Source organism: Macaca nemestrina, chromosome 6, assembly GCF_043159975.1.
Source record: "Macaca nemestrina isolate mMacNem1 chromosome 6, mMacNem.hap1, whole genome shotgun sequence".
In the NCBI taxonomy this organism is placed as follows: domain Eukaryota; kingdom Metazoa; phylum Chordata; class Mammalia; order Primates; family Cercopithecidae; genus Macaca; species Macaca nemestrina.
In genome coordinates this window covers 5,866,377-5,893,852 of record NC_092130.1, presented here as the reverse complement: position 1 = coordinate 5,893,852, position 27,476 = coordinate 5,866,377, and the positions used below count along the sequence as shown (strand labels likewise).

Below are 27,476 nucleotides of genomic sequence, written 5' to 3'. Positions count from 1 at the left end.
ACTTGCCCAGCTGAGGCATTGGAGCAGGGCATTTTGATAGCGGCTGGAGGGCAGGCAGCTCAACCTCTAAACCCCCCTGGTCTGGGCACCAAGTCCTGTCCTGGGCACGGGGCACCATCCTCCAGTAAGACCAAACCCAGCTTCTCTACAGCACCAGGAAGAAGGCAAGTTGGGCCATTAGGGCGTGGCCCAGGAAGGAAAATCCTCCACCGTCCTGTTGACAGATGTGGTATCAAATGAATTGTTCTCTGCTTAGACACGACTTTGATATTTATTGGTTCAAATTGCTCGGCTGACTCAGTCTTGCGTAAGTCTCCCTGGTCCGTTTTAATCTTGACGTTTTGGGAAGCCACACTGATGTGGGTAATGACTGGGTTTACCTGGGATCAAAATGAAAAGGGAGAAGGGGGGTCTGGAATAATCACAGTGGGGCAATGTATATTTTTGTGTCATCTAGAAAGGCGATTTATGAGGCCGATAAAAATGATAATGTGTTCTGGGTGGAGCCAGCATGGATTAGCTGCAACAGAGCTTTCTTTGCAGGAAATGAAGGGGGTGGTGGCTGCTGTTTACTAGACAAATAGTTGTTCTGAATCTCATTTTTTTTTTTTCACTTCTCTTCTGAAATTACTGAGATAAGGCACCTTGGAATATAGATTGTGGTCCTCCTTCGGTTACTGTGAATTAGAATTTGTTTCCGGAGTGCAGGGAGGTAGGAGTGGGATTTGTGTAATTAAGACCAGAAAAATGATGGGGAGGGATGGGAATCCCCCAATCCCCATTCCCGCTCTATCTTTAGAATCCAAGCGCGGCCCCCGCTGATTTTGTTAAGCTTGGCTGGAATGAGGATTCCTGGTTCCGGGAGGAAGCTTACATAACTTCCTGGGCGGTCTCTTCCCAACCAATGCCCATTTTGCTGACCCAACTGTAAATGAATCAGAAACATTTCACTTCCATTCCTCTGAATTTGTAGTTCATAATCTCACGGGAAAATAGTAGTAAAAAAAGCTCCCAAGAATTTGCTCAACTCAAGATGGAAAGAAAATTGCCATAGAGGTTTAGTTGTACTCAATGTCTTCACCCTCCTTCAAAGTGTTCCTTACCTCCTCATCTCCAGGAGGGCCCACTAAGCAACAGGCCCTCCCTGGCCCCGCTCTGCACCAGGTGGGACACAGTGATCATGGAGGCGGCACCTGTAAGACTCATGCAAAGCCACCGCCACCATGCACCATGCACTTGCCCCAGCCAGCAGATGCATTCATCTGGGCTCAGTCAGCTTCCACGCTGGCCCTAACGGTGACGCCTTGGACTCTCCTGGTGTCCAGTCTCTCTGACCCACCACTTTCCCTGCTTTGCTCCTCTGACCTTGATTAAGGAACATTCATTTTCCTAAGCGGTGGCCCTCATTCCTCCCAGACTTTGGAGGGAATTTAAATGGGGGGAAGAAATGCTTTCTCTAAAGGTGTTTAAAGGGTCTCCAAAGGGTGACATTTTGAAAACTCAGGGCTGGTGTGGACTCAGCAACCACTGCTCATCCTCCCGTCCACCTTGACAGAGAGATTGCTGTCCTTCTTCCTCATGAGACCAAATGTGGTCCCAGAAAACTTGACAGAACATAGACTCGTCACCCCATCAGAGTTGGCCCTTGGGCAAAACCCTCTCCCTTTCCTTGCCAGAAGCCATGAGGTGCATGAAAGCCCCTGAGCACATGTCCCTGGTACCGGTACCTGGTGCCTGATACCTGACACCTGCCTCTGGGGTGATGTTAGATACTTGGCACCTTTGATCCACCCAACTTTCACAGCACCCCCAAGGTTAAAAATTTGTTCTGTTTTACAGGTGAGGAAAATGAGGCACAGAGAGATAAAATCACTTGCTCAACTTCACACAGGCAGTAAACGGTGGCACTGGGAATCATGTGCAAGTCTAGTGTTGCTTTAAGTTCATAGATACCAACTCTTCCTCCCCCAAGGTGTTAGATGGGCTTGTGTCCGTGTGGGGTGCTGTGGGATGATCACGGAAAGAATAGAAAGAAAGTTTTTAAAATGATCTCATTGACCTACTAAAACACTCACATGACAAACCTGGAAGTTATCCAGGTACAAGGAGTCTTATAAGTCACCTGGCTGGGGAGAGAAGCAGTGAAATTGGAAGCTACTTCCACTGAATCAATCAACAGGGTTCTGAGGCTTTCCCCTTAGGTGAAGTTTTTACGAGTTCCCAGTAGATTGCTGGTGGGATTATGGTATTGGATGGGCAGAGGTACATTAGATCTGAGGCGCAGCCCATCTCTTCTCGCCAAGGGGAAAATGAAGGACCTTGGATGTATTCATGCTTATGATCATAAAAAGGCAACAAACTATTTTTAAAAATCATAAAATTTTATCCAGCAACAAGGAAAGTATTACGGACATGTAGGCTTTCTAGAAAATGAAATGCAAAAGGTCTTGTTCCCTTTAGGGCCAAAAATTATTTATTTATGTATTACTTACTGTAGTGTTGTAATAAAGAGTTATTATAACAGTAGAAATATCTATGCATGAGATAATGCATCTTAATGCCCTGAGCCCTGAGCCTGCCATCGTGTGAATGCTCCTTAGGGATTAGGTTCATTCACTGAATGAACGTTGCTTTGTGTTTACTACCTGCCAGGCCCAGTGCTAGGCTCTGGGGGATACAATCACAGGACGTGGCCGTTGTCCTGAGGGAGGGATGGGGGAGTGTTGGAGGCAAACAGAAGCACATGCCCAAGGTCTAAAGCAACTGAGGCCAGGCCTCTCACACAGCAAGAGGGAAGCTGGGGTGCAGAGGGGGTCAGTAAGGGCCAGGTGGGCAAGGGAGGCAGGTCCAGATAGGACAGCCTTTCCAGAAGGTCACAGAGGCTTCTGAAGAAGGTGATATGATTAGACCCTTTTGGCTGAAATGGAGAAATTGAATTGGAAAGGGACAAAAGTGGAACTAGAAAAAGAACAGAAAGAGGCTGTTGCAAGAATCCAGATAAGAACAATGGTGGCTGGGCGTGGTGGCTCACGCCTGTAACCCCAGCACCTTGGCAGGCCAAGGCAGGTGGATCGTCTGAGGTCAGGAGTTCGAGACCAACCTGACCAACATGGTGAAACCCCATCTCTACTAAAAGTACAAGAATTAGTTGGGTTTGGTGGTGTGCGCCTGTAATCTCAGCTACTCAGGAAGCTGAGGCAAGAGAATCACTTGAACCCGGGAGGCAGAGGTTGCAGTGAGCCGAGATCATGCCATTGCACTCCAGCCTGGGTGACAGAGCGAGACTCTGTCAAAAAAAAAAAAAAAAAAGAACAATGGTGGCTGGACCTAAAGCAGGGCAATGAAAGGGAACTCATCACTACTGTAATAACACCTTAGAGCTACACACTCCTGTTCAGTTCACACTGTGCTTTCAGACACATTATCTTATCTAATTTGTGTGACCTCTACAAAAAAAGAACTATTATGCCTCATTTGCTGATAAGGAAGTTGAAGCTTATGAAAGTTAAGGGGCAGGCCCAGGGCTCACAGCTGAGCCAGGCTTCAAATCCACATCATCTTATTCCCGTTTTAAGTTCATGCAACTGAGACTCAAGTCGCTGCTATGAGAAAGCGGTACCGCCTTGAATGTTATGTTTTCTGGAGGGAAAAAGAGATCTTGGGCAAGTGACTTTATCAGCTTTTCCACTCCTTGCCTTTGTTCTTTTGCTGGTTATTGCAATTCCTTGAGGTCTTATTTTTCCCCCTTTTATTTTATTTTTTATTTCCATGGGTTATTGGGGAACCGGTGGTATTGGTTACATGAGTAAGTTCTTTAGTGGTGATATGTGAAATTTTGGTGCACCCATCACCCAGGCAGTATACACTGCACCTTATTTGTGGTCTTTTATCCCTCACCCGCTTCCCACCCTTTCTCCCTGAGTCCCCAGAGTCCACTGTGTTATTCTTAAACCTTTGCATCCTCGTAGCTTAGTTCCCATTTATGAATGAGAACATATGATGTTTGGTTTTCTATTCTTGAGTTACTTCACTTAGAATTTGTCTCTAATTTGCAGAAAAGAAAAAGCAAGAGCTTGGAGAGATTAGGTGGCTGGCCCAAGATCACACATAGCAGGGAAGAGTCAAACCTTAGAGTCAGATCTTTTGACGCGTGCTCACCTTGCTGGAGTGTCATTCAAATTAACTCTAGAAAGGGGTACGAGTTGGCCAGGTGGAGGAGCATCCCAGATAAAAGGTGAAGCACAAGCAAAGGCATGCTGGGAAAGGGATGTGATGGTGTCCTCGGGTATCAGGAAGCAGTGCAGAATGCATCCGGAGGGCCAGAAACTGGCTCCCGTTGGGAAGAGTTGGTCCATGAGGTAAGGAAAATTGACCTGGGTTCCTTTGCCTCTATCCAGTAGTGAGACTGTTTCCTCTCTCTGCCTTTCCTTTCTTTGCCATATGCCATGACTCCCAAAACCAAGTGACTGTAGGCTGGTAACATTAAAAAGTGAAGCAGGGAGCTGGCGGTGGTTTAGACTGGGAAGGGTCATGAAGAAATTTCCTGGTATATATTTCCAGAAAACCAATAACCAATGATGCAACAACAGTTACATTAAATGCCTATTGTATGCCAGATACTGTGCTAAGCCAGTATTACCACATTTAAGGTTCACTTTAGCCTACTGATATAGGCTCCATTTTTAGCTCCATTTTACAGATGAAAAAAGAGGCACCCAGAGGTGAGATGCCTGCCCAAGGCCTCATTGCTGGAGGGAGTTGGTACCAGGACCAGAAGACAGTCTGATCACAAAACATGTGCTCCAAATCAGCTTTGCTTTGTGGCAGAAGTAACACACTGGAGTCCCCCTGCAAATATTTCTCTTGGTCATTGGCATAAATTGATTCTTGACATTTAAACATCAGAAGACGTCATGTAAAAATGAGAATATCTGGCAACACCAATAACATCTGATTGCATCACACTCCAATAACAATTAAAGCCAAGTAGGAGAGACCTATGCCCCTGAGTTCACTGCAGTCCCCACTACTCCCTATTGTCTTAGCACTAGATTCCTAATTCACACTTCTCCCCAGCATTATGAAAAATGCTGAGCATACAGAAAAGTTGAAAGAATTGTACAGTGAACACTAAATACCTAGATTCTACCATTAACATTTTACTCTACTTGTTTTATTACTTACCTGCTTATCTTTCCATCTCTCCATTCACTCATGTTCTTTTTGATGCATTTCAAAGTCATTAACACCAGTACACTTTGCCTCTCAACACTTCTGCATGCCTGTGTCCATCTGTGTCATTCATCAGAGCTCAACATTTGCTTAGTTTCTTTTCTTGAGATGAGTTGTTATATAGTGAATTGCACAATCTGCAGTGTTACCATCCTATGAGTGTTGATGAATGCAAACACTGCTAAGCCCAGACCCTTCCATGATATAGAACATTTGCCTCCCCCAGAAGTTTCTTCATGGCCCTTCCTGCTCCATCCCACTCCCACCTGGAGCTCCCTTGGCCTGCCTAGCGTAAGCAGAGGCATCGTGCCCTTCTCTAAATGCCCCCACTGCTGGGTTCCCTGGAGAGAGAACACAGGTTACAGAGAGTGTGATGCAATCAGCCAGTGTGTGGGGCGATGCTGGGGGTCCTTGAGCAAGGAGGGAAGGCAGCTCTGCACCCCCACCCGGACATCCGCTGGAAATCTAGCTGAATGACCATCAAGTCATGTGTGAACCATGAGAGGCCTCTGAGCGGGGCTCTCCTCCCTTCAGAATATAAGAATTTCTACAATTTCCCTCAACAGACATTTCTAATCTTCTTGGCTTTTTTCAGCGCCTTCTTTTAGTCATGCAGGTTTGATTCAAATGTTTTGAGTGGTACCACTTATTTGCCCCAAGCACATGCTTTAACCCAGCCCACCTAGACGCAGCATCCTCTCATTGCCCTTTGAGCCACTGAACATTTTCTATGTGTGGAAGAAGGGTCCCAGATGCTGGCTCACCACCATCATGCCCGTGCTCAGCCCTGGGAGGCCTGGCTGACCCCTATGGTGTTAAGCCTCATCCCGGCTGGGGACGTGAGACGAGCGGTGGTCCCACACATCACCAGGGAGCTCAGAGCAAGGCCAGAGAGACCAGGGAGCATCTGAACCACACTCTGGACTAGTGGGACAACAGCTTCTGATGTCCCAAGTCCATGGACATTTCTCTGTGCAAGATACTGGCCAAAGACAGGTTCACAGGTATCAGAGATGGAGACACAAAAACAATGATGAGGTGCCTCAGGAGCCTTAAGGTATTCCCCCTCCCCATCTCCAACATCTTCCCCAAGTCATCCTTGATAAAAAGAAAATCCAGGTAAAATCAGCATGCGTACATAATAAGTATAAAACAATTCCTCCAACCCCCACTCCCATTCAGCTGCTCATTTCTAAAACCCTCCTAGAAAGAAATTCTAGAGTCACCTCCGTGAAAGACCCTTGCTGGTTTTTGAGACCAGAGTATGAAAATTCCCCAAAACAAAATACTTCATATTAGGCAGACAATATTAATGATGAAAGCTGATGGGTTCTTCCTATAGTGAATTTCATATTCTATAAGTTGTCATCCATATAGATGCTTGCTTCATTCATTCATTTCTTCATTCATTCATTCATTTCTACATGTTAAACACACAGGAATGCTCTTTGTTTAAAAAAAATGCCCCTGAGATTTGTCTTTAAAGATACAACTCTCTGGGTCTAGGTTTTGTCATCCTCTTTTGATAGGCAGTAGATACAATAAATATTTCATTTCCCTCTTAGTTATAACACAAGTGTGATGCCTCATGACAGAGGACAAGTGGTGGCGGCACAGCTTAGTGAAAGCCACTACAGAGTGGTGAGAAGTGCAGTGAACCAGAGCTTGTGTGTCTGTCCAGGGAAGCAGCTGCTACCCACACCCAGACGGTTGCTGCCGCTGGAGTATTCAGTCCAGTAGTGCTACATCTTCTTCTGTTTATTTTTCCCACAAGAGAAACCAGAAGTAAAGATAGTTTACGGGCCAGGCATGGTGGCTCATGCCTGTAATCCCAGCACTTTGGGAGGCTGAGGTGGGTGGATTGCTTGAACTCAGGAGTTTGGGACCAAACATGGCAAAACCCTGTCTCTACTAAAAATACCAAAAATCATCCAGACATAGTGGTGTGTGCACCTGTGATCCCAGCTACTTGGGAGGCTGAGCTGGAAGGACTGCTTGAGCCTGGGAGGTGGAGGTTGCAGTGAGCCGAGATCATACCACTGTACTCCAGCCTGGGCAAGAGAGCAAGACCCTGTCTCAAAAAACAAAAAAAAAAGGTCAAATCTTCTTGTTTTTAAATTTGTCAACTATTTTAAATTAAAATTTAAAAAAGAAAACACTATGAAGCTAAAATAAACAATGTCTGCAGGCCACATCTAGCCTGTGGGCCACCACTGTAGTTCGTTTTGTAACACTTGACAGTGTTCAAGTGGATTCACTGGATTGTTGACTTGCTTACCTAGCACCCCGTTTGATTTTAAGGAGCCACAACTCCCAGTTTTAATCCTTTCTCTGCCATCACTCATGGGAGGGGGAGGTCTTGATTAACTCCTTATGCCTGTCAAGGCCTTAGGGTTCCCATTTGTAAGGGAGAAAAAAACAAGATTAGGTTAGTCTGACTTTTCCAAACTTTCGTAATCAAAAGAATCACTGAGTCACACAGAAAAGGGGTTACAAATTGCTCTTAAATATGTGAAAAAATGCTCAGCCTCATCATTATGAGGAAACACACGTTAGCTTGGTAGAGATAGCTAAAAGTTGATAACGTGGAGGGTGTGAGAGCAGCGGTGCATCTCATCTGTTGCTGTGGAATGGGCATGGTTCCCGCCTCTCAGAGGCAATGTGGCAATACCACTCAAAACAACAAAGGCACAGGCTTTTGACCCAGTCAGGCCACTTCTAGGAATGTTTCTTAATCATGTACACATGTGAAGTGATGTAGGTACAAAACTGCTTCTTTCAGCATTGTTTGCATTGGCACAGGATCAGAAACAACCTAAATGTCCATCAACAGGGGGTTGATTAAATAAACTATTGTTCATCTATACAATAGATTACTACACAGCCGCTAAAAAAATGGGAAGAGGGTAAATCTCTTGTATTCTTGCCACAAACATGAAATGAAATGAAATGAAATAGAATACAATAAAATAAAAAAGAGAGTACTATATCTAGTGGTGTGCTGGTAAATGTTTAACATCCAGTTCTCTGGTTGGAGAGGCTGGGTTGGGGTTAACTCCGACTGCAGCATTTGCTTGTGATTTTAATAATTCCACCATGCTCAACTTCAAGCAACCAACATGAGGTCACTGAACTTGGACTTGAGAAAAGATTCATCTGTGTTGACTCTAGCCCATCACTGCCTTTATTAACTGATACGAAAAGATCTCCAAGATGTATTGAATGAAAGAAAAGGCAAAACACAGAGCAGCATGCTTAGTAGGTATTATTTACATAAAAAAGAGAAGAGGATAAAAAATATATACATATACATATACTGGCCTGTGTACCACAGATTTCGCTGGAAGAATACACACACACACACACAAGTACACACACAGAGAGTCACTAATTTTGTGATTAGGGATGGGAACCAAGAGGCTGGGGGCATGGGGGCAAAGTGGATGGAAATGCTTTATTATTACCCATGTATACTCTGTCAAAGATCTACGATATGAATGTCTCACAGCTAAAAGATTGTTAAGACTGCCATGGATCACCTGGAAGATTTATTGAGTGCTAATTCCATGGCCTCTCCCAGGAGATTTTAACCTGCCATCCTTGGTATAATGCTGGAAAAATCAGTTTTTAGCAAGTTTCTCATATGAGTCTTAAGATTAGGCAAATTTGGGTGGCACTGTCTAGCCCAACCTTTCTGTTTGATGGAAAATGTAGTAAGTGTGGGCATTTTACATGACCCACAGAGGGGAAGGGCCTGACCTCTGGGCACTGGGGGAGTCAGGGCTGAAGCCAGGGCTGATCCTCAGCCTCAGCCCCTCGCCTGGGCCATGCTGTCCGGAGCTGGAGCCTGGGCATGATCTTAGATGCAGCACTGAGACCCAGAAAGGGATGTCTGGGCTCACACAGCCACAGCCCAGGAAAATTCTACCCAATATACACCCACAAGAACAATCCATAGGAGCTCTCTGCTCCTCCCGTTCAACAGACAGCCACACTTCATGCATCGCCAGCCGCATCCCTGAGACACCATGGTGAAGGTGAAGGCCGGAGTCAATGAATCTGGTCGTATTGAACACCTGGTCACAAAGGCTGCTTTTAACTCGGTAAAGTGGATATTGTCACCATCAATGACCCCTTCATTGACCTCAACTACATGGTCTACATGTTCCAGTATGATTCCATTCGTGGCAAATTCCGTGGCACTGTCAAAGCTGAGAACGGGAAGCTTGTCATCAGTGGACATCCCATCACCATCTTCCAGGAGCGAGATCCCTCCAAAATCAAATGGGGCAATGCTGGCGCTCAGTGCATTGTGGAGTCCACTGGCGTCTTCACCACCATGGAGAAGGTTGGCGCGCACTTGCAGGGAGGAGCCAAAAGGGTCATCATCTCTGCCCCTTCTGCTAACGCCCCCGAGTTTGTGATGGAAGTGAACCGTAAGACGTATGACAACAGCCTCAAGATCGTCAGCAATGCCTCCCGCACCACCAACTGCTTAGCGCCCCTGGCCAAGGTCATCCATGACAACTTTGGTATCATGGAAGGACTCATGACCACAGTCCACGCTATCACTGCCACCCAGAAGATTGTAGATGGCCCCCACGGTGTAATGGCCATGGGGCCCTCCAGAACATCATCCCTGCCTCTGCTGGCATTGCCAAGGCTGTGGGCAAGGTCATCCCTGAGCTGAATGGGAAGTTCACCGGCATGGGATTCCGTGTCCCCACTGTTAATGTGTCGGTCATGGACCTGACCTGCCGTCTGGAGCCTGCCACATACAATGACATCAAGAAGGTGGCGAAGCAGGTGTCAGAGCGCCCCCTCAAGGGCATCCTGGGCTACACTGAGCACCAGGTTGTCTCCTCCGACTTCAACAGCAACCCCCACTCTTCCACCTTCAATGCTGGGGCTGGCACTGCCCTCAACGGCCACTTTGTCAAGCTCATTTCCTGGTATGACAATGAATTTGGCTACAGCAACAAGGTGGTGAACTTCATGGTCCACGTGGCCTCCAAGGAGTTAAGACCCCCTGACCACCAGCCCCAGCAAGAGCACGAGAAAAAGAGAGAGACTCTCACTGCTGGGGAGTCCCTGCCACACTCAGTCCCCACCACAGTCAGAATCTCCCCTCCTCACAGTTTCCACGCAGGACCCCTGAAGAGGGAGGGGCCTAGGGTGCCCCATCTTGTCGTGTACCATCAGTAAAGTCCCCTGTACTCAGTCAAAAAAAAAACTGCAAAACAAACCAAACAAACAAACAAACAACAATCCACAGGTCTCCAATCTACAGCCTGAGAAACTGGACTCAAACTCACTAGTCAGTGTCAATCAAGGCTTTATCCTCAGAGGATGAGAGGACAACACTGCCCCAGCACCCTGGCAATCCCTTCAGATGAGTGACCTGGGACAGGGCAGAAGACCCTTTTGTGTTAGCTCTGGCATGTGAAGTATCGTCTCTTACCTTCCTGGTATTGATCACCAGCTACTGTTTCATAAAGATGAGAGGTGGGATGGGGAGGGGACAGAGAAAAGAAAGAAAGAAAGAAAGAAAGAAAAGCCATTTCTCCCCAAGTGCTTTGCCATTGATATCTGATATGCTTGGCTGCCATTCAGTCCCTCAGTGTCTCCTGTGTCGCTGTACCTGCCTTATGCACACATAATTAACTGTGTGTTTTCAAAAATGGCAAATCATTCCTCCATATAAAACAACAAACTCAGTCCAGAGACAAATTGAATCAAGTTCTCTGGGTGTTTTTTTTTTTTTTTTTTTCACTTCAATTAACACGAAGACTGGCATATATCAGAGGTGCAAATCTCCTAGCGTTATGCGACCACAAGCAGGGATGCAGCAGAATGTACACCCCGAATTATGTCTTTAAGTGCTCGTTGGAGACACTTGTAATCATGTTTTATTACTGGTCTCCTCCCCAGCATAATGAACTTTGATGAAATAATGAAACAGCCCTGGCGCCTGAGCAGTCAGGCTGGCGGCCTTGCCAGCTAAGACCTCCCGTGAGTACAATAGCCTGAGCGGGGCACTCGGCTCCAGTGGCAGCGGGGCGGAAAACCTGGCTCCCCGCCCTCAGCTCCCCACCTCCTGGCTGCTGGGCCTGCCCCCTTGAGTCACAAAAATGCCACGGCCAATTGGAAATGGGGAGCAGGCCAGGAAAGCCGGGGCTCACAGAGTCTCAGAACGGAAGTACTGGACAGGAGATAGGTGGAGGACATCTCTTCCACCCCACCTTGTCAAGATGGGGAAACTGAGTCCCAGAGAGGGAAAATATTCTCACCGAGGCCACACAGTGACGAAGAAGGAACTCAAAGAGGGGACTTGAAAGACCTCTCCAAATCCTAGGTCTTTCTTTAGTCTCTACAGGATTCTCTTAACCAGTGTCTCCTAGCCCCAAAGAAGCTTTGAGAAATCTCAGATTCCATGGGCCCACCCGGGAAATACGAATTCAGTAGGCCTATTGGCAAAGCCAGGCATCTGTGCTTCCCGAGCAATTCTGAACATCAGCAGATGTGGTTGAGAAGTTGAGATTGACAGGAAGTTTAAAGTCGTCCTGGATGAAGATTGCTATTTCTCCTTGCAACTCAAAGTAGGGGCACGGCCTAACAGCACTGGCATCTCCAAGAGGTCCTCAATTGGAATCTGCATTTAGCATGATCTCCAGTTTGAGGAGCGCCTCTATATCCCCTCAGTGCATCCCAGAGGGTCTCCTGAGGATCCGACTCCATCATGATAGATAACCAACACCTCTCCGCAGAGAGCCTGGGCAATAGCACCACCTGCCATGAGTCCAGCTGCTGATGCCCCACAAAGAGCCTGTATTATCCCCATTTTGCAGTTGAAGGAACCAGGGCTCAAGAACTGACATCAAACTTTAAATCCAAGGCCTTCTACAGCTTTCTTTTTTTTTTTTCTTCCTAAGCCCCTTCCCTGTTGTATATGTGTAGATAGGGGAAGGTAACACATGTAAAATCCCGCCTACAAGTTGTATTTTCTAGCGGGATTTGTCTAGATGTCTTTTGAGGAAAATCCCAAGCTTCTCTGGTATCGTGATTGAATAAATTTATTATTTTAAAAGCTCAAATAGAAGGTTGGACACAGTGGCTCACACCTGTAATCCCAGCACTTAGGGAGTCCAAGTTTTGGGAGTCCAAGTTGGCTTGAGTCTAGGAGTTTGAGACCCTATCTCAAAAGAAAAAGCACAAAAGGTAGATGAAAGTGTTTAAACCTCCTTGGGAAAGAAACTATTTATTTGTGTTTGTTTGTCTATAAGTTATTTTTAAATGCCTTATAAGTAGTGTGATGCATATAGATGTGTTAATTTTTTATTTTATAAATAACTGTATTGAGGCACATTTTACACATCATTCACCCGTTTAAAGTGCACAATTCAATGACATTTTAGTAAATCTACAAAGTTGCATACCATCACAGTAAATCAATCAAGGAACATTTTCATCACCCCAATAATATCCCTCATGCATGTTTACTATAATCCTTCACCCCATCCCAGGTAACTCTAATTTTCTTTCTATCTCTATAGATTTAATTTTTCTGGACATCCCATCTGAGTGGAGTGGTCTCTTATGTCTGGCCTCTTTCACTGAAGAGTGATGTTTTCGAGGTTCATCCATGTGGTTGCTTGTATCTGTGATTCATTCCTTTTTATTCCTGTATAGTATTCCATTGTATGGATATACCATATTTTGTCTATCCATTATATGTGAATTAATTTTATCTACACCCAGAAGAAGTTAAAATTCAAATTAGGAATCCATGTCCACAGCTTCAAATATTCAGTTGGTTATCTAGAATAAAGAATGTTGGAGACCATTTTTCTTTGGTGAAATGAGTGTTGCTCAAGAACCGAGGTGGGGCAGACAGACTGTCCAGGCACTGAGGTCCTCTCTGTCTGGTGCATTTCCAGCCTGGACTCGGCCACCTGGTTGTACTATAAGGTCAGTTAAATTTGCCATGAGAATATGCTGCATCCACTGTGGAGTAAACCTTTCCAAAAAAATACTTCTCATGACAGACAGCCAGGACTTCACTTATTTTATAGGCATTCAAAACCATTTGTGTCTGCTTGTTATTAAGTGAAACCCTCCCCCAATCCATTTGCTAACAAATGGTGTACATGTAGCAAAATTCAATCTGCGACTCATTTTCCTTATACCCTACTATCCAGCAGTGAAGCTGTGGAGGGAGAAATACACCGTTCCCACCTCCCCAACCTCCCCGCTGATAGTTACCAAAAGAAACTTGTAATTGGTGAATGGTCAAATTACCTTAGATCAGTTTGCAACACTTCCAAAAGTATGCATTGCATCCTTCAGTACTGGGTTCCAGATACTAAGTGTGGAAGACTTTACTACCAGCAGCCTTTGACGTTTGGCACGGCCGTGTGACTGGTTCCGGCCAAGGAGTTGTGAGGAGGAGTGGCAGGTGTCACTTCCATTCCAAAGGAGTTCATTGCTGGTCTCAACACTCCATCCGTCCTGTAGTGATGCCTGAAGCACTACATTGAGAAGCTGCCTAAGGAGGCAGGTCCATCAGCCTGGGTGCCTGACTGAGCTCCCCAGCCCACCTATGATGGACACATGAAGCTTGAGCAAGGAATAAACTTTGATTAAGTCACTGGGACTGGGAGGTTGCTTGTGGTTGTAGCATAATTCAGGCTGTCCTGCTTGACTGCAAAGGTAAGCACCTTCAAACATGGCCCTCGACTCAGAATTGCCAGTCAAGTGGGGAAGTTCAGCCTTAATTAGACCATTAAAACAAAAATAAAAAGAACAATTGCAAACTGATTGCAAACTGATAATAATGCATGGTCTGGGTAAGTCAGAGAAAATTCGAATTCAAGCGAAAACCCCCAAAAGAGATGGTGTTTCCTCTGGCAGAAGCAACACCAGTGCAATGGCCTGGGAGCGCAAAGACCCTGTGCCTCTGCCCTTCCAGCCCCACTAAAGTGAGGAAACAAGGGCCATAGGAGAGGCCGCATCTGCCTGGGACCCCTGCTCTCTGGGGTCCTGGGTGCCTGGGCTCTAGACAGCCCACTCCCTTTGAGCAGCCCGTGGCCTGAGAGGCGGCCCCAAAGCCCTCGCACACCTAGTCCCACAGGATCCTGCTCCTGCAAGTTTACACTGAGGGAACTCTGCCAATGTAATAGTTTTAACTACAACAGAAAGTTGTTATACATATATGAAAATAATAGTACTTTCCTTTGTGCTTTCAAGCTTACAAAACACTTCCACCCATTTTAAAAACACTTTTGCCTGTATTAAATACCCTCCAGCAGCTTCCTAGCTCGTTTGGAATAAAATGCACATTCCTTAGCATGAAGCAGGAGGCCCTGTGTGATGTGGGCTCTGCACCTCCCCTCCCCCACGTCCCCTGCTAAGACAGGGCAGCCTTGCTGTCCCTCACCCACCCGCCCACCCCATGTGTCCCCCCAGAGCCTTCCTACCACATCCATTCCGTACACATTGCAGGATGCTCCTTGCTCTTCTCCTTTGACTCAAACCTTATTTCTTCAAAGAGATATTTCCTTGCCATGAAATTAAGTTATTCCTCCATTCCAATAGCCCTGTCTACAAATCCCCTATTTCATCATTTTCATCACAGGTGCCACCATTTAGTGTGAATCATTTACTTCTTGATTGGCTGCTTCCTTGACAGAGCTGGGAAATAATGAAGACTTATTATTATTATTAATTTTTTTTTTTTGAGACAGAGTCTCGCTCTGTCGCCCAGGCTGGAGTGCAGTGGTGTGATCTTGGTGCACTGTAAGCTCTACCTCCTGGGTTCATGCCATTCTCCTGCCTCAGCCTCCGGAGTAGGTGGGACTACAGGCGCCAGACACCACGCCCGGCTAATTTTTTTTTTTTTTTTTTTTTTTAGTAGAGACAGGGTTTCACCGTGTTAGCCAGGATGGTCTCGATCTCCTGACCTTGTGATCCATCTGCCTCAGCCTCCCAAAGTGCTGGAATTACAGGTGTGAGCCACCACACCCAGACTATTATTATTATTATTATTATTATTATTATTATTATTATTTTGAGACAGAGTCTTGCTCTGTTGCCCAGGCTGGAGTGCAGTGGTGAGGTCTCAGCTCACTGTATGTATGCAACCTCCGCCTCCCGGGTTCCAGCAAGTCTCCTGCCTCAGCCTCCCAAGTAGCTGGGATCACAGGTGCCCACCACCATGCCTGGCTAATTTTTGTAATTTTAATAGAGACACGGTTTCGCCATGTTGACCAGGCTGGTCTCGAACTCCTGATGTCAAGTGATCCACCTGCCCCGGCCTCCCAAAGTGCTGGGATTACAGGCGTGAGCCACTGCACTTGGCTGGAGATTTATTCTTATAAACTCAATGCCTAGGATAGCTCATTGGACTGTCACCCTTTGAGGGATACATTTATTTCCATTTTTGCTTGTGGAGAAAGTGGAGTGAAGAAGTTTGAGCAAGGTCCTAGGGCTAATAGTAGAGCGGAAGTGATTCCAGATCTTCAGGCCCTGAGTCTGTGGCTTTTCCCCACCCAGCCAAGCCAAGCCGAGCCTTGCTATCCAATGTGCTTCTGTGTCATGGAGAACAGCAGACGGCCACACTGCAACGGGGCTGATGAACTCACTAATTCACACTCAAAGGTGACTGTCTAAAGGTCGATTTTCTGCAGCCCTTCCCGGGGGAACTGGGATTTTAGCAAAGGAGTGAGAGGAGCAGTGTGGGCCTCAGCATAGGGGACTTTAAGCCGAGTTCTGACAAAGTCACCTTCAAAGTGAGGGTCATTGTTACCTGGAAGCCATTTCATGGGACTTTAATCAGTGCTCAGGTCAGAAGAGTGACATCCTGGCCTGTCCCCGAAAAGCCTGGGTGGCCTCAAGACCCAGACTGTTCACCCACCAAAGGCCTCCAATTTAGACTCCTCAGCAAACACAGTACCTGTGTCATGTGGATTATACGAAGAGAACGCCCACTTCAAAGCTTTCATTCAGCATCTCCCACCTGGATCACGCTTCAAATTTCCAAAAATAAATCCATTCCTTATCTTATGCATGGCACAACTTGATTACATTGCAATACTCTTGGCTATTAGCATGCATTGTTCCATATAGATCAATATCACTGTATTTGTAACTCTGACTTGGCATTTCTTCACTTTTTAATATGCCCAGACTTTTAAAAAGTCACTCCTTTTCTGCAAGGACCAAAAAGAAAATGGAAAAGTGGAATATGAAATGATTTGGGGTGCCCCGTTTTAGTCTTTGTGAAAAATCCCTGAGCATCTGGAGTGAGAAATGAGGATGCATTTTATAGAGGGGCGGTCAGGCAGGCCCCACCCAACAGGGGCTTGTTTTACATCACGGGTGACCAAGGGTCAGGATTAGAACTCGGCCTCACTTGAACCCTTTCAAGCATCTTTGAGATCTCTTTCCTACAGTCCCGAGAACCCAACAGGAGATGAGAACAAAGGTTTGTTTGGTTGACCCTGTCTCAAATCCCGCCCACTAAGAGGTGACCGTCCCTCCTCTCCCCGCCTCTCCCTGAGCCCCAGCTCTCAGCGGCAGGATCTGAGCCCTCTCCCGCTGGACTTGTGGTACTTACTGAACAATCTCGTGCTGTTGTCTGCCGCTGGGAGAGAACACTGATAAGAGAGCAGATTAGGTGACTAAATCTGCTGGCTGCCCTTACACAATGCCAGCAGGTAACTCATTGGAAGCTTAATAGCTGGATTTAGTCATAAAGGAGACCTGCAGAGGGAGTGATGTCAGAAGCGCAGGAGATTGGAGGCGATATCACGGCTTCCAGCCGATAGATGGAAAAAGATTGTCAGCAAGATGTAGACATGTGTGTGTGTGTAAGAAATGTGTGTGTAAGACACAGAAAACCAAAGAACCCAAGGGCTGAAAAACCCTTGGTGATTCTAGTTCCAGCTACCTGATTTTATAGATGGGGAAACTGAGGAAAGGGCTTGTCCAAGATCCGGCTTCTGGGAGTCTTGTTCTCTATCACAGCAGGAAGTGGAATTATTCTGGTGTTATTTACTGGCCACTTTTCATCTCCAGGAGTCGTAGCCATTTTTATCTCTCCCTGTATATCTGTTTGCCCCTGGGAGTAGCAGTGTGCCTGAGGTCTGGCTGCTGAGAAATGAAACATTCCTAACATGCGGATGGAGGCACAGTCACCGCAGGGCCAGGCAGTAAGATGTATCACTGAGTAGGGAAGCCCACAGGGTGTGCAACGTTTGGGAATGGTGGGAACTGTGGCTTGTAGGCAAGAACACACTGGGTTTCAGAGGAACAGCTGCCACTTAGTGCCACGCAGATTTAGCCTTGGAAAATGCAAGCCCAGTTTTGCTAGACCTTAGGAGTTTCAAGAGAATCTTGTTCAAGTGAGGAACAAGATTTTCTTTTTTCTAGGCAAAGTCTCTAACTTTTTTTTAACGTAGGTACATGTTTAAATCTTTTGTTTTTCAATACAAAATCGATCTTTTGGATCAATCAACACATATGCAGTCAGGATGGGGCCCATAGCCCTCAATTGGTGACCACTGATCATTTTATCGATGAGAACACTGAGGTCCAGAGAGAAGAACCAAAACTTGGGTCTCATGCCTCCCTGTACTGGGTAATTTTTTTTCTACTGCATCGCATAGTATGTGTGTGTGTGTGTATGTATGTGTGTGTGTGTGAGAGAGAGAGAGAGAGAAGAGAGAGAGTGTGTGTGTGTGTGTGTACATATATATGGAGGCACAATCTGATGAAAACCCAGAGCTCTACATATCAATACTTCCGGCCATTCATGGTACAGTGTGATCTTTATCCACATAATCTGCACAGCAGCCACTGGACATAAACGTTTCTGTGTTTGCTCACTCCTCACTGCAGACTGTATGTGCATCTGTTATTCATCACTTCACAGGCTCCTTTACATATATTTTATCCTTTGTATCCCTAACACTGGGACAAGGAGCCTTAAGTAATACTGTTCTACCCATTGGGCAGATGAGAAGACTGAGGTCTACAGTGGTACATGGACCAGCCCAAGGTCACATGGGGAGTTAAAGGCAGAGATGGAATTCAGACCCCAGTCTCTCAGGCAGGTACTCTCCTTCCCATAGCACTCTGCATCTTTGTTTTCCCGCTTCCTAACAAACAGGGCCTGTTTCTTCTCCTTCCTGTTTTTGGTTCTTTCGAAAATCCTGAGCACATGAGCCTGGGATCCTCCTTAAGCCCCAGGGAGACAAAAACTCCCCTGGAGAAACTGGGAGGCAGCAGTACTGAGAGAGAATGAAGAGAAAATCTAGGTCTTTTCCTTTTCATGGCCTTGGAGCACAGTTTCAGCATTCTCCATCATCTTCCTGGAGGAGTAGGACCTGGTTGAAGAAAAAGAGACCCTAATTTTAACTCTTTAATGCCTCCTCACTTCTCTATGGACCTAAAGCTGAAGCTGAACTTCAATAGCATATATTTTCCACAAAATTCTAAATATTTTCAAAATCTGTGCAAAATCTCAGCATGAAGTCCCCAAGGACAGGCACCTGGCCATCTCACTCTTAGTATATTCTCAGAATCTTGGACAGAGCCTGGCACATAACAGGTGCTCAATAAATATAAAAGAGGAAGAAGGAAGGATGGAAATAATTAAAGAAAAGAGAAGAGGGAAGGGGGGAAGGAAGGAAGGAAGGAAGAAGGCATAGAGAAAGAAGGAAAGGAAATATACGTATGTCAGCCCAATCCTTAGAACTAAACCTTCCAAAGTTAAGACAGCAACTGGGTGCCTGCAAGTGTCTAGAGTGCTGTAGGTAATTCATTGCAAAGAATTCCAGCTTCAGTTATGGGCCATACAGAGGTGGCAGTGGAGAGCAACGAAGAGTTAAGATTTTATGACTTCAATCCTAACTGTGCCGCTGACCTTGGATGAGCTATTTTATCTTTCTGAGCTTCAATTTAGCAACTGTGTTTGTTTTCTATTGTTGCCATTAAAAAATTATCACAAAGTTAGTGGTTTAAAACAATACACATTTATACACTTACAGTTCTGGAGCTCAGAAGTCTGAAATGGTAAGCATTCCTCCTGGAGGCTGTAGGGGAGAATGTGTTCTCTTGCCTTTTCCAGCTTCTAGAAGCTGCCTATGTTGTTTGTCTTATAACCCTGCATATCTCCAAACTTTGCTTCCATTGTCACATCTTTGACTCTGCCCCTCCTGCCTGCCTCTTATAGGGACTCTGTGATTACATTGGACCTATCCAAGATCCAAGATAATCAACTCATCTCAAAATCCTTAAGTTGACCACAGCAGCATCGTCCCTTTTGCAGTGTAAGATAATGTATTCTCAGGTTTTAAATCATTTTCTGCCTACTACATCCACCAAAAAAATAAAAGATACCATTTACTTTATGGGATTGTTCTGAATGTCAAAATTTTTTAAAATGCATGTTCAGCACTAGACATGCAGGAGGAGATTTATACCTATAACTTCTTACCAGGTCTCAGAAATACAGATTTGGCCCTGCCTTGGGGGCCATATAATCCCATCTTTATCATAGAGATAAGTGGGAAACAGTATCAAAGGAATACTTGGAAAATAAGCTCTCCCACATCTCACTCCCTGAGAATGACTCTATTGACTGTTGCCCGCTTCCTTCTCATCTTCGCCCCAAAGCAGACACACTTGGCAGAGCTGCAATCACAGTGTGCACGGCTTTTTATCAAACTTGTGTTCCCCTCACTTCTCACAGACCTACTGACCTTGTTCCACGTTGCTACACCGCCATGAAGTCATAACAAAAAGTGTCATGTGTAGAGAGGTCTTCACTTTCTATCACGCTGTACCATCATTTTTTTGGCCATCCCCTAGAGTTGGACAAGCTCAAGGTTATTCTAGTTTGTTTTTATAAAATTGTGTTTTTGCTGTTTGCAATAATGTTGCTGAGAATATCTTTATTGAGCCGGGAGTGGTGGCTCATGCCTGTAATCCCAGCACTTGGGAGGCCGAGGCAGGTGGATCACTTGAGGTCAGGAGTTTGAGACCAACCTGGCCAGCATGGTGAAACTCCATCTCTACTAAGAAAATACAAAAATTAGCTGGGCATGGTGGCTGGTGCCTGTAAGCCCAGCTACTTGGGAGGCTGAGGCAAGAGAATTGCTTGAACCTGGGAGGCTGAGGTTGCAGTGAGCCAACACACACCATTGCACTCCAGCCTGGGCAAAAGAGTGAAACTCCATCTCAAAAGAAAAAAAAAAAGACTATCTTCATTGAGCTCACAATAAATTTGCTGCATATACACACATATACATATAAAAAGTTTGTTGAGTAAATGAATAAATAAACAGAATACATGAATAAGAGTTAATATATAAATGAAGTTAATTGATAGATAAATTTCTGAATCATTCATTTATTCATTTCACGAATATTTGAGTAATAAGAATAAACACCAGATAGGAATCCTGCCCTCATGAAGCTTACATTCTAATGGAGAGGGAGAAAAAATGCACAAATAAGTAAATGAACAAGGTAATTTTAGATTGCGATAGATTGTGTAAAAACAAAAAATAAACTAGGGAAGAGGATTACAGAAGGTAGGAAGCGACAGAGAGTGAATTGCTGTAGATACGGTGGTTTGTAAAGTTCATCTGACGGGTGCTCTGAGCTGATGCTTCTATGATAAAAGGGAACCAGCCTTGCAAAGATCCAAGGGAGCAGGATTTCAGATAGAGACCAAAATAAGTGCAATAGTACTCTAAGCCAGGAAAGAGTTTGGTGTGTCCCAAGGAAAGGAAGAAACCAGGGTGACTGCAGCACAGTGAGTGAGCGTAAAGGTCTTATCCAGCAAGTGCTCAGAGGTGTCAGGGCCCACACCGTGAAGGGTTCGAAGTGCCAAGAGAAGCCATTGGAGAGTTCTCAGCAGAGGAGATGCACTCAATGACTGAGTCAGTAAGTGGAGCCCAGAGACAAGAGAGCATAAACGAGTGACTATATTAAAGGATGTATGTGGTGAATGCTACGATGTGCTACCCAGATGTCCCACCCAGATGTCCCTTTGGGAATAAAAGACCTATTATCCCCGAAGCTGGCAGTGCCGCCTGCAGATCCTCAACTCTCGGCTGAAGAAAGCCCCCTGCCTTGTGTCCAGAATACACGAAAGCCCGCATCGGATGATTGACCAGCATGGAGGTATAAAGGCCTGACCGTCTGGGCCCAGTCAGGAGAGATCTGGAGGCTCCTCCCATGTTTAAAACTCTGCCAGTAAGGGCTGGGCCTTCACTGAGACTGCGTCACAGCTCCTTGTCTCCCTAAACCCAATCCCACTTCCTTCCTCTCCCTTCCATTGGTGTTGATTGCAAGATACTTCCTAATAAAGCTCCTGTCTGCTTCCCAGGGAACCCAGCTGGCACAATGTGTGAATCAATGCATGAAGGAGGGAGTGAGCAGCTAACCAAATGAAGGAACACTCAAATATCTGGGATACGGTTCCCCTCCAGGTCTGCACAGCGTCTGCTGAAGTCTCCACTAGAAACTCAACGGAAGGTCCCCACCAGAAACTGAAAGTCTCCTCAAGTGGCTTTGAGTTGCGGTTTCACCCTCCCTGCAGATCCACAGGTGAGGTCAATACTGGACTATAAGAGCTGGGAATGGCCATGGCAGGTGGGGGCCTCCAGAGGCCCCGGTGTCCACCTCAACCTGACTTAGCCCCCCAGCTGGCCCAGCTCCCACCCTGGGCGCCACTCCCTCTTCCAACAACACACAGGGGAAGCACAACAGAGAGTGCCCCTTGGGAGACATTTTTAAAACAAATCTTTATTTAACCTTCTCTGTGACCCACAGAGTACATAGGTTCCTGAAATATACTCGATTTCTGTTTATTTAAAGAATGCTTGCTCATTTGGTGCTTGCTTGAGTAGAATCACTGTGATTATCCACTTCACTGTGGGCATTAACCTGGTAGGATTTGCCCGGCATCCCTAGTTATCAAAAGATTATTGTTTTCTCATTTTTTTTCTTTTTCATGTTTCTATTTTTAGGGGAGGCTGGGGCAGATGAAAAATACCAACCCAAGGGTCCGTGGCCACACCAGGCTGCTCCTTTAAGGCCTCTCAGAATTTCACTGCCCGATATGGTAGCAACCAGCCTGAAACGTGGCTGTACATGTACCAGACTTCCAAGAGGTGGACACAAAACATGTATGTAAAATATCTTATTTTTACATATTTACACTGATGACACAATGAAATCATATTTAGGGTATTTTCTGTTACATAAAATACATTACTAAAATTAACTTACCTGTATCTTTTGATGTTTTTAATGTGGTTGGTAGAAAATTTAAACTTTTCAACACCAGCCTGGGCAACATAGGGAGACCCCATCTCTACAAAAAATTCTTTAAAATTAGCTGGGCATCATGGCTCGTGCCTGTGATTCTAGCACTTTGGGAGGTCAAGGCGAGAGGATCACTTGAGCCCAGGAGTTCGAGACCAGCCTGGGCAACATAGTGAGATCCTGTATCTACAAAAAATAAAAGAATAAGCCAGGCATGGTGGTGTATGCCTGTTATCCCAGCTACTTGGGAGGCTGAGGCGGATCACTTGAGTCTGGGAAATTGAGGCTGCAGTGAGCTGTGATCGTGCCACTGCACTCCAGCATGGGTGACAGACCCTGTCTCAAAATAAAAAGAAAAAAAAAATTGGACTTCACATGTGTGACTCATGTTATGTTTCTATTGGACAGGGCTGGACTGGGTTCCATGCATTTGTCATCACTGACTCTTCTACCCATTTTCTTTTTCTGTTTTTTTCTTCTCTTTCTTTTCTTTTCTTTTCTTTTCTTTATTTTTTTATTTTATTTATTTATTTTTAAGATAGAGTCTTGCTCTGTCACCCAGGCTGGATTGCAGCGGCCCGATCTCAGCTCATTGCAACCTCCGCCTCCTGGGTTCAAGCAATACTCCTGCATCAGCCTCCCGAGTAGCTGGGACTACAGGCGCCCAACACCACGCCCGGCTGATTTCTTTTGTATTTTAGTAGAGACGGGGTTTCACCGTGTTGCCCAGGCTGGTCCCGAACTCCTGAGCTCAGGCAATCCACATGCCTCAGCCTACCCAAGAGCTAGAATTACAGGGGTGAGCCACCGCGCCCGGCCTCTTCTACCCATTTTCACCAGCAGGGCAAGGCCCTGGGATGTTTGAGAAGTGCCACTTTCCACCTGAATGTGACTGCGGGGGCTTTCTTGTGGTCTGAGCTATCGCTGTCGGAGAGGAAGGCAAAGATCATTTGCTAATGACATCCTTTTTCCTTCCCCATTCGATCCCTTATTTTTCATTTGGGTCTGCCGTCCTGCCGTCTGCTGCAAGCCAGGAAGCACATTGCAGACCAACTGTTTCCCTGCTGCATTTGCCATGGCTTTCAATTCTGCTCTCGTTGTTTTTGTCTAGCGTTCACAAGGTGTCAGGAAAGGCAGGGGGCTGCTGAAGCCACCGTGGGTGTTTGTGGGATGCCGGACACCTGGGCTGCCGGAAAACTTTTGCACCAACTCTGATTTCTTCTCTTCTCAGTTTCCATCCAGCTGTTTGGTATTGGATACTGCTGCCTCTGCTTGACGTGAGAGTGTGTGAAGAAAGCTGCGTTTAGACAACTGAAAACCATGAGCTTGAAAGTAGTGGGGGCACCCTCTTGGAGACTCCAGTTGCTCACCAGCTTGGACAAACCACTGGATTCAAATGATCAGGCAGAAATAATCACCGGAGAGAACACAGTGGAATGGCTTCAGTCAAAACTCACTGCTGAAGGTCTTCAGGGCAACTTTAAGACTTGCCCCTGACTGGGCATGGTGGTTAACGACTGTAATCCCAGCACTTTGCAAGCCTGAGGCGGGTGGATCACCTGAGGTCAGGAGTTCAAGACCAGTCTGGTTAACATGGCGAAACCCTGTCTCTACTAAAAATCCAAAAAATTAGCCGGCATGGTGGTGGGTACCTGTAATTCCAGCAACTTGGGAGGCTGAGGCAGGAGAATTGCCTGAACCTGGGAGGCAGAGGTTGCAGTGAGCTGAGATCGCACCACTGCACTCCAGCCTGGACAACAAGAGCAAAACTCCATCTCAAAAAGAAAAAAGAAAAAAAAAAAAAAAAAGACTTGCCCTGGCTTTTTGTGTGATGAACTTTCTATTTACAGACGTGATATTTATCTATGACTTTACTCAGAGTCTGGCTTGTAGACCAGAAGGATTGGTATCTCCTGGAGCTTGCAGGAAATGCAAAATCTCAAACCCCTGTATTAGGGTTCTCCAGAGAAGTAGAACTAATGGGATAGAGACAGGGATAGGGATGACAGAGATGGAGATGAGATGGAGATAGAAATAGAGATCCATTGATTCCTTTGTCAAAAAAAATGGCTCATGCAATTGTGACCATTTCAAAATCTGCAAGGCATGTCAGCAAGCTGGAGATCCAGGGAAGAGTTGATGTTGCAGCTTGAGTACAAAGGCGGTGTGTCTGGGGCCATAATGTCTTCTTCTTAGGAGGACTTCAGTCTTTTCTCTTCCGGCCTTCAGCTGCTTGGGTGAGGCCCATCCGCACTATAGAAGATAATAGTCTGTTCTACTCAGAGTCTACTGATTTAAATGCTAATCTTATCCCCAAAAAATACCCTCACAGAAACATCTAGCCTGGCATTTGACCAAACAGCTGGGTACCATGCCCCCCCGCCAAGCTGACACACAAAACTGACCATCATACCCTCCCACCCACAATCTTACTGAATGAGAGAGAATCTGGGCTTTAACAAGATCCCCAGAAGAGGTATAAGCGCAGGGAGTCTGAGAAGTACCACCTTGGAGGTTTAGCCAGATGTCCTAGATGAGCCTTCTCTGAATATGTCAGATTCCTTCCCTGGCCCCCTAGACACCTTTCCCACTTCCCAAAGTTGGAAGCAACATCGTGGAGAAGCAGGCAGTGAGGCGCTCAGCTTACCACATTGTGAGATACACAGTCCGATCTGTGTACCATGATTTGACCCAAGGGAAAACAAAAGACCCAGAAACATAAGGACTTTTTTGTGAGCTCTCAAAAACTTCCTGCAACAAGATCAGGTCCTTGATGCAAGAGCCACACTTGTTTCTTTTTCCTCTTTATCCTCCACCCCTGACAAATGCCTAGCACATAAAAAAAAACTAATAAACACCACTGAATCCATTATCCAAACTTCAGTTTCCCACTTATAATATGTAGATACTTACCTGGTTGTGGTGGGAAAGAAAACAGGCATGAGAAACACTTAAAAGCCCAGGACCCTGAGCTGGGCACATGGTAGGTACTCAGGAAGTCATTACCAAGTGCTCAGTGCATGCTTGTTGAATGAGTAAATGAGGTCAGGCTTCAGCATGCAAACACTTACTATAAAGCAGGAACCCTGTGCCCCGAGTGCACGGAATAGATACAGATGAGTGCATAAGGGGGCAGTGAGTGTATGGATTGGATATAGGTGGGTGCATATGGGAGGGTGAGTGTATGGATTGGATATAGGTGGTGTATATGGGAGGGTGAGCGTATGGATTGGATATAGGTGGGTGTATATGGGAGGGTTAGCATATGGATTGGATATAGGTGGTGTATATGGGAGGGTTAGCATATGGATTGGATATAGGTGGTGTATATGGGAGGGTGAGTGTATGGATTGGATACAGGTGGGTGTATATGGGAGGGTGAGTGTATGGATTGGATACAGGTGGGTGTATATGGGAGGGTGAGTGTATGGATTGGATACAGGCGGGTGTATATGGGAGGGTGAGTGTATGGATTGGATACAGGTGGGTGTATATGGGAGGGTGAGTGTATGGATTGGATATAGGTGGGTGCATATGTGAGGCGTGAGTGTATGGATTGAATATAGGTGGGTGCATATGGGGAGAAACATTTCAGAAACAACTGTCACGCTGAGCCTAATTGTTGGAGATGGTTGAAGGCACTGGGAGGACTGGAGTTTCCTGGAGGTGGTTGGTGGCCATCCCTCAATTATTTGCGTTTCTGTGCAGTGGGGATAGAAGGATGATTAGAATCCACAGACAACCCATTGGGCTTTGTTTACCATTAACAAAGTGAGTGTCTGGATTGGATGCAGGTAGGTGCACATGGGAGGAATGAGTGTGCAGAGAATACAGGTGGATGAATATATTGGGAGTTAGTATACAGAGAAGATACAGGTGGATTAAGTTGTTACAACCAACGACAGGAAGCACACGCAAGGCTCTCGGCATTTCACAAAGCGCTCTATAGGCAAAATCACACTGGTGCCGATAGCAGTCCTGGGAGATGTAATTATTATTAATAATATTGTTGTCATTTTATAGAGAAGGAACACAGGCTCAGACATCAGTGCCATATCTGAAGACATTCAGCTAATAACAGGATGGAGTTCAATCTGGTAATGCTTTTTTTCTAACTTTAATATCTCCTACCACTCCTTTCTTTTTGAAAGGAAATAGAAGTGAGATAGAGAAAAGAGAGACAGAGAGTGTGTACACACCTGTGCCTGGGTATCTTTGCTGGGGTGTGCACATGTGTCTACATGTGTGGGCGTGAGAGTACACACAGGGGCTGGAGGGTGGGGAAGGGCTTAATCTAATCCTGAAGGTGCCAGCAGAACTCTTGGGTGTCCCTCGAAGTCAAGCTTCTTTCCAGGTCATCAAAGTTTTCACTTGGGTAATAACGCACGCATAATTAACTGAACAAATATAATGAATCTATCTGTAGTGACATGATAGTTGGTGCTGAATCCTATTAGAGCACATTTAATTAAAAATGCATTAAACCTTCAAGCCTCTAAACACACCCTGCACTTCTTCAAAGCCGCCCTCCATTAAAGTCTTCCCCACTATTAACTATGAGTCAGCCTGTGACCCTTTGGGCATGATGGGGTGAAGTGAAGTGGCTCTTAAGTGCCTGTGCCAGTATATCACAGGCACTGATGGATTTAAATCAGGGAGACTAATTCTATTCATTAGGCTTCTCATTTCAGAAACAACTGTCACGCTGAGCCTAATTGTTGGAGATGGTTGAAGGCACTGGGAGGCTGGAGTTTCCTGGAGGTGGTTGGTGGCCATCCCTCAATTATTTGGGCTTCTGAGCAGTTGGGATAGATGGATGATTAGAATCCACAGACAACCATTGGGCTTTGTTTACCGTTAACTTCTGTTTTCTCCACCAGCCAAGCTTCTCCAGACCCAGGAGGTGG

General features: G+C 45.7%; 1 long non-coding RNA gene and 1 pseudogene across 1 annotated transcript; both read left to right on the top strand.

Annotated features, from left to right (window-relative positions):
• Positions 1-23: 23 nt before the first annotated feature.
• LOC139363693 (uncharacterized) lies at positions 24-26,595 on the top strand. The gene is made up of 4 exons (XR_011624445.1): positions 24-307; positions 21,629-21,849; positions 22,272-22,430; positions 23,801-26,595. It is a non-coding gene; the product is annotated as an uncharacterized lncRNA (long non-coding RNA).
• LOC139363557 (glyceraldehyde-3-phosphate dehydrogenase pseudogene) lies at positions 8,180-12,160 on the top strand (annotated as a pseudogene).
• Positions 26,596-27,476: the final 881 nt, after the last annotated feature.